This window comes from Scylla paramamosain, chromosome 1, assembly GCF_035594125.1.
Source record: "Scylla paramamosain isolate STU-SP2022 chromosome 1, ASM3559412v1, whole genome shotgun sequence".
NCBI lineage: Eukaryota > Metazoa > Arthropoda > Malacostraca > Decapoda > Portunidae > Scylla > Scylla paramamosain.
This window is the reverse complement of record NC_087151.1, coordinates 24,917,379-24,923,520: the sequence shown is the minus strand read 5'-3', so window position 1 is coordinate 24,923,520 and position 6,142 is coordinate 24,917,379. Positions and strand designations below refer to the sequence as shown.

Sequence of the window (6,142 nt, the reverse complement as noted above, 5' to 3'; positions counted from 1 at the left end):
AATAATCTCCCTTGGCCTGTCATTCCCCATGGCGTCTCAGCATCCCCGGAATTCTCCTTTAAGCAGAACCATTCCACACTCCAAGTGGGGCCAAGAGGGCCTCGCCCTATCAGCCTCTAATGCCCGCCTAGTAGTTTCCGTTCCAAGACAGATGCTTCATACCACATGCTTTCTACAGTGATGATAAACTCATGTGTTTAAAAGGCATGGTGTGCTTAAGCGATGTCACTGAGATAAGATCTAATTGATATACCATTACGTTATCACTTGCATTCCATCTCAACACCTCGAGTCACTCTTTTGGTGATCTCTAAATTATATTATCATGTGAGTTTTAGACAATATTGTACTTGAGCTTTCGACTTTTATATGAATATTTTGTATGTGGTTTCTGCATTATTTTGTATGTGGTTTTTGCATTAATCACTGATATTTGTCTCCTAGTTAGTATGATTGTGAGTTGTTAATACTCTGCTTTCTTCTTAGGACCTCTGTTACTTATATATACTTACGACGGAATCTTCCAGAGTCCAACATTTCTAACACCCCAAAACATCTTGTAATATCAATACTTATTTATATTTGTTCTTTTTACACTTAGTTTCTACATTCTGTAATATCCACATTGCTGTGGCATTCATTGAAATTCCAGTCTTTCACAAAGTCACTATGAAAGGCTCGCGCAGGCAGCCATACGTACAGCACACACCTCTTAACTCTCATTAAATACATTAGTAAGAGAAAATAAGAAGCAGAACATTATAGGCTCGTGACTGCCCCGATCCCCCCCCCATCACCCCATCCCCGTTCCCTTTTGGTTTGTGTGTTCATCGCTAGTATTAAGGAATTCCAGTTAAATGTTCAATACCAGTTTATCAAGACAGGATACTCAGTTAATATGTTGTAGCTACGACTGAAAAAAATTGTTATGTCATTCAGTTGTACAGATAATTCATTTACGACATTATTCATGAAAGGCACATGTCCAAAGTAATGCTCTTCTCAAACATCAACGGTCTCCCGCTACACAGGGACGCGTATTGAGGTCTCGCCCACAGAACCAAACAAAGAGTATGATAAATGTGTTTGTACTTGAAAATTCATTGCCATCACTTTTCAGATGCAAAGGCCACTTCATCTCACAAAATTGACGTCCAATGTAGAGTATAGATTTTTGAGAGGATGAATTAATACACATCACGCTGACACCTGAACTTATTCATAAACACTGAGACGGACGTGGTAAGAAACGAGGCTTTCACTGTACTGATGTAGTCTTCTTTGTATGCAGATTTTGAAGAGCAGTATATATTTGTACATATTGTGTGTGAGGGGTTGATATTGGAAGAAGAGAAATTCGATTCTGATGGATGTGGAAGAGCTATGTATGTATGTATGTACTATCATGAATCTGAAGTTGATTTTGTAGCCTTAATTTGTTGGAGAGTTACTGTTGAATCGACAAAGCCTGGATGAGTTACGATGATGATATCCAAATGGATTGCAGTGCTGCAGGTGTGTGGCGGTGACGCTACTTGAGAGAGAGAGAGAGAGAGAGAGAGAGAGAGAGAGAGAGAGAGAGAGAGAGAGAGAGAGAGAGAGAGAGAGAGAGAGAGAGCTTGTGAATATAATAACCGTACTTGACCTTTAAGCAGATCTATGAGGAGAAATTCAAGTGGCCTGTCTGTAGTGGATTATTTTTTGACGGTCGCTAAAACTGTGGCCTCAAGTGAGTGGTGTGTGTGTGGGAGCAGTAGGAATCAGAGTGGGCATGGCGGGCACGTCTTACCTGAAAATGATATGGCAGGTGCAGGGAGTGACTGACAATGCAGGAAGGGAAAGGGATATCTATGAAGAGTAGTGGGTTAGTCACATCAAGAGAGATGATAAAGGAAATTTTCCTTGGACTAACTTTTGTGATCATTAATTTAGTCTAATTCTCGTGAGGAAGCAGTCTTGAAAGCTTTGCATATCGACCGCGGTGTGTGTGAAGACAGGTATTATTGGGAAAATTTAATTAATCCCATAATAGCTTATAATTAGCCGTCTTGAGCGGCCTTGAGACTGATACTGTAGGTCATATCAGACGATTTTCTTAAATCATGAAGCAGTGCCTCAGTAAAAAGGTTAATCAAGAACGAATGGAATCCTTATCGGTACTGTAGAAACAAATAAGCAAAAGGCAAAAGGAGTTGATCTTTTAGCAAGAAGATAATCACAAAGTAACCTGGAAGTACTTTTCACAAGTTATAAAATGACACTATGATGGACATTTCTCGGATGAATAAGTAATTATATAAATAACCTGTTATAAGAATGATCAAGAAAAAGAGTACACCTAATGAAGGAAAATTCTTCATTCATGGCCAAAATTTTGTTGGAACAAAGATGTGAGGGTGCGAAGCAATGAACCAGTAATCCTTCAACCTCATTAATGAGATAAATTAAAAGTTTCAGCCTCAAAACTTTTAATCTTTAGCGCTAAAACCAAAATTTCCCCACATATATCAATAAATTCATCATCTCCAGAATTATATGTATTAATCACTCACCGATGGAGAGATTTAAGCCAACTAAATATATAGCATACTTCATTATGCTATATATTATGCATTGACTCCATAAAGAACTTGATACTGACTGATATACAGCAGAATGTTATTGCAGGTATTACATAATAATAACTAATAACGTTAACAACCTTCGATCAACACAAGTGGGGATGATTAATCACAGAATACTGTGTCGGTAAAGGAGTGTATCGGCACGTCACCAAGATATATGCTGTGCTTTGCTGAGATGTTGATGTCCTGTCCATTGTTGTCACGCCTTCCGATGGCCGCTGATTGAACGACTGATTGATTTAAGGCGCCAGAGCAACCGGGTGATTCGGGACAGCGAGGGTGAAGAGCGTGTATTGGCACTCCATTGAACACAAGTGTCTTGCACCATATTATGTTAGTCACCTTTTTCTTCCTATCTGATAACGCTAGGATATATATATATATATATATATATATATATATATATATATATATATATATATATATATATATATATATATATATATATATATATATATATATATATATATATATATGAACAGAAAAAATATTTTACCGTAAAAAATGTATGTAATCATGAGAGAGAAATGAATAAGTATATGAAAATTTAGAAAAATTGATAATAGCATGCGAACAGACCTTTTTTGTTGAGGGTTAATTGGCGCCGTTCTTCCAAATCCCTGTCTTTAATCCCTCTTCCACATGGAAATCCTTTCTAACTCGTTGTGAAAGGTAGTCTCTTAAGTGCATTAGTGTCATTTAATTTTGCTCACAGAGATGCTGACAAACGTGATGTGACTTCCAACTAGCATGCGAGACAAGGCAGGACTGCATAAAATTGAGTACAATGCCTTACTGGTCCTTCAGTCGTCTTGCTTACAGCTCTGTCATCACCACCATGACCCTCACCACCTCCATTTAATACCCACCCCAGTGCTGTAATTTTAGGGACCGTTGGTTCTGTGTGAAAATGCTCAGCTGGCACCTAAAAGTTTGCGATCTCGATCAGGTCTCGCGGGTATTTTTCGGTGGGCAGGTGATCGTGATCTTGGCCAGCGCCACATGATCTCGTCACTGCGGTGCGGCAACTCACTCGATATCCAATATCATGATCCTACTCTCAAATATCTGTCGTCCAAAACGAGTACTGGATGTCGTGGTGGAGGACAATGGTTGGGTATTCATATTAGGCTTGGTTGAGGGGACGTGTCTTGTTGAATTTGGTGTTGTAGTCAGTTGTCTGAGATAATATAGGTTGGACCATGTTTCTCGCCCCGAAGTTGTCATAATTCTAGGTCTTATTCTCCATTCACCTTAGCTATACCTTCGTGAAGAAGTAACGCTTCCACTGCGGACTCTGTACGGAGTGTAAATTACTGCACACACCGTCAGATATTATTTCTTGCTAATGGCTGGAGCAGTGAAGTATGATGTGGTACGAATGCCACCTACATAGCAAGGGAGACTGCCATCACGCACCAGACATGACCTGGTGTGTAATCTCTGCAGGGAACTGTAGATGAAAATCATATCTCCTAAAATACCTTTAGCTGTTAGATATGTAACAAATGTTTGTCCAGTCAGCAGATAGTAATGCAATCATTCATGTAGCATTTTTTGTTATGGGTGTTGTATACAACATTGTGCATGTTACATTAATTATTATAGTGACATTCCCTGAGGGTTATTGCCATTGAAGAGAAATATGTAAAATATATATATTTTGACTTTTCAACCCTTTGTGCTTGCATCTCCATGAAAATTAACGTGGTTTTATGTGTTTGTTTACAAGCGAAAAATCAATTTGTCACAAATGGCTGTATCGTATATACCAAAAGTTATTTTAGCTTCCTAGAAAATTTCATAATATTGCATGACGAATTTAGGATCGCAGTAATACTTAAGTAAGGATTTCACTTCAAGAGACGCAGTGAATGACGGGAGATATTACTGCTGTCATCTTCTCGGCTTGAGATGGTGTGTGATATTATGCTCTTGATTCTGCTTACTAGCAAACTATCTACAGGTAGTTCTCAGTGTTGAGTTGAAAGTCTGGTTTGTGTTACTCAACTTATGATGTATGGCAAATTGAAAATATGTTACCAACTTAGTTTTATTACAGGCAACTAACTTTGGCATCCCTAATAGTTTACGTTCTTTTACAGTCGTTGCTCCCTTTCCTTCATCACTTTTATAAACTATCATTCTTTATGTTGTTTGTTATATGGATATTTTTTTCCTTGACTTCATGGCAATGTTTAAGAGTCTAATGCTTTCCTACCTGCTTGTGTCCAGATCCACCCCTGCAACCCTGCCACCTCTGCACCAAAATTTTCCCCACCAACAACACCAATCCAAAGTCACAGATGTCCAACAGCGACACACATAACCAGTGACCTCAACCTAAACATGTGTGCGGTGAAGATGTGAGCAATGCTGGCGTGCAAAATGAAGGCTGACTCTCTGAAGGATTTAGTTGATCTCAAGGCGAAGTGTGAGATCACTGAGGACACGTGGTGCGTGGGCGGGGCTGCCAGGCGGTCTTATCACCTAACTCGCGGAGACGCTTAAATACGACGTCTGCGGTTCACAGTTTTCACTTTTGCATTTAACATTTTTTTTTCTGTGATTTATGAAGAATGTATATGTGATGAAAACTAATAAGTGATTGCATGTATATACTGTGTTAATAAAATGTACGATTATTCCTTAGGATAATTGGTGGCACTAAGGGAGATACAAGGAAGTTAAGTAAAACTTGTATTGTTAAGAGTCCAGCGTTTATGCAATGCATGGGACAGACTCACCGAACAGCGGGCCCATCACGCACGACTCTCAGCTTGCGTTCCGGTTGCGAGCTACGAGTGAATTGACTACAGCTATACTTGGGTTGAAGTCAGTAAAACAGGAAACAGGGGAAATTCGAAATACTGTCCATTGAGAAACGTGTTTCACCTAAGCATTCTGATGTAAGTCGTAGGTACTTAACATTGTTTAACATGCCAAATGAGGTGTGTACAGATCTACAGATACCTGTCAAAGGGAGCAGTTCGTCTCGTATGCCGCTGAGTACAGGTCATCTTGATGCTGCGTCACGAGCACATGCCTAGAAACTTTAAAACAACACGGAGGAGGCGCGGTATTATAGGCTTAGCCGCCTAGTCCACTGATAGGGAGCGCGGGTCAGGCGGTACAGCCAAATGTCCTCCCTCACCTGTACTGGCGATGTGAGAATCAGATAATGGCATTGAAAGCTTACATAAAAACCATCTATGTATTTGAAGATTCCAACAGCTCACTTCAAGCCCGATTAATGCTAAAGTAACTCATTTTTCTGTGTCATAGTTTGTGCCGAAACATGAATTTGACGGAACGCCAATTGCATCCCCCCTCTGCCCCCTACCTGGAACTACCACTGTCTTCATTACTTGGTCTGGTCATGCAAGGCTCTTCACCGTGATCAGCCCTGGACTCATCGTCGTCATAATCTTTATAGCTTTTAACGTCCATGCCGCGGTGAAGAGTGAAATAGCACACCAAGACACGTAACAGCATCGCAAGTACACGTAGCCAATTGG

General features: G+C 39.9%; 1 long non-coding RNA gene across 1 annotated transcript in view; it reads left to right on the top strand.

Moving 5' to 3' along the window:
* The window catches only part of LOC135099086 (uncharacterized), an 80,590-nt gene extending 75,346 nt beyond the window's left edge, over positions 1-5,244 (top strand). The window contains exon 3 of the long non-coding RNA XR_010267855.1: positions 4,860-5,244. This is a non-coding gene — a long non-coding RNA (uncharacterized LOC135099086). The remainder of the gene's footprint in view (positions 1-4,859) is intronic.
* The last annotated feature ends 898 nt before the right edge of the window (positions 5,245-6,142 follow it).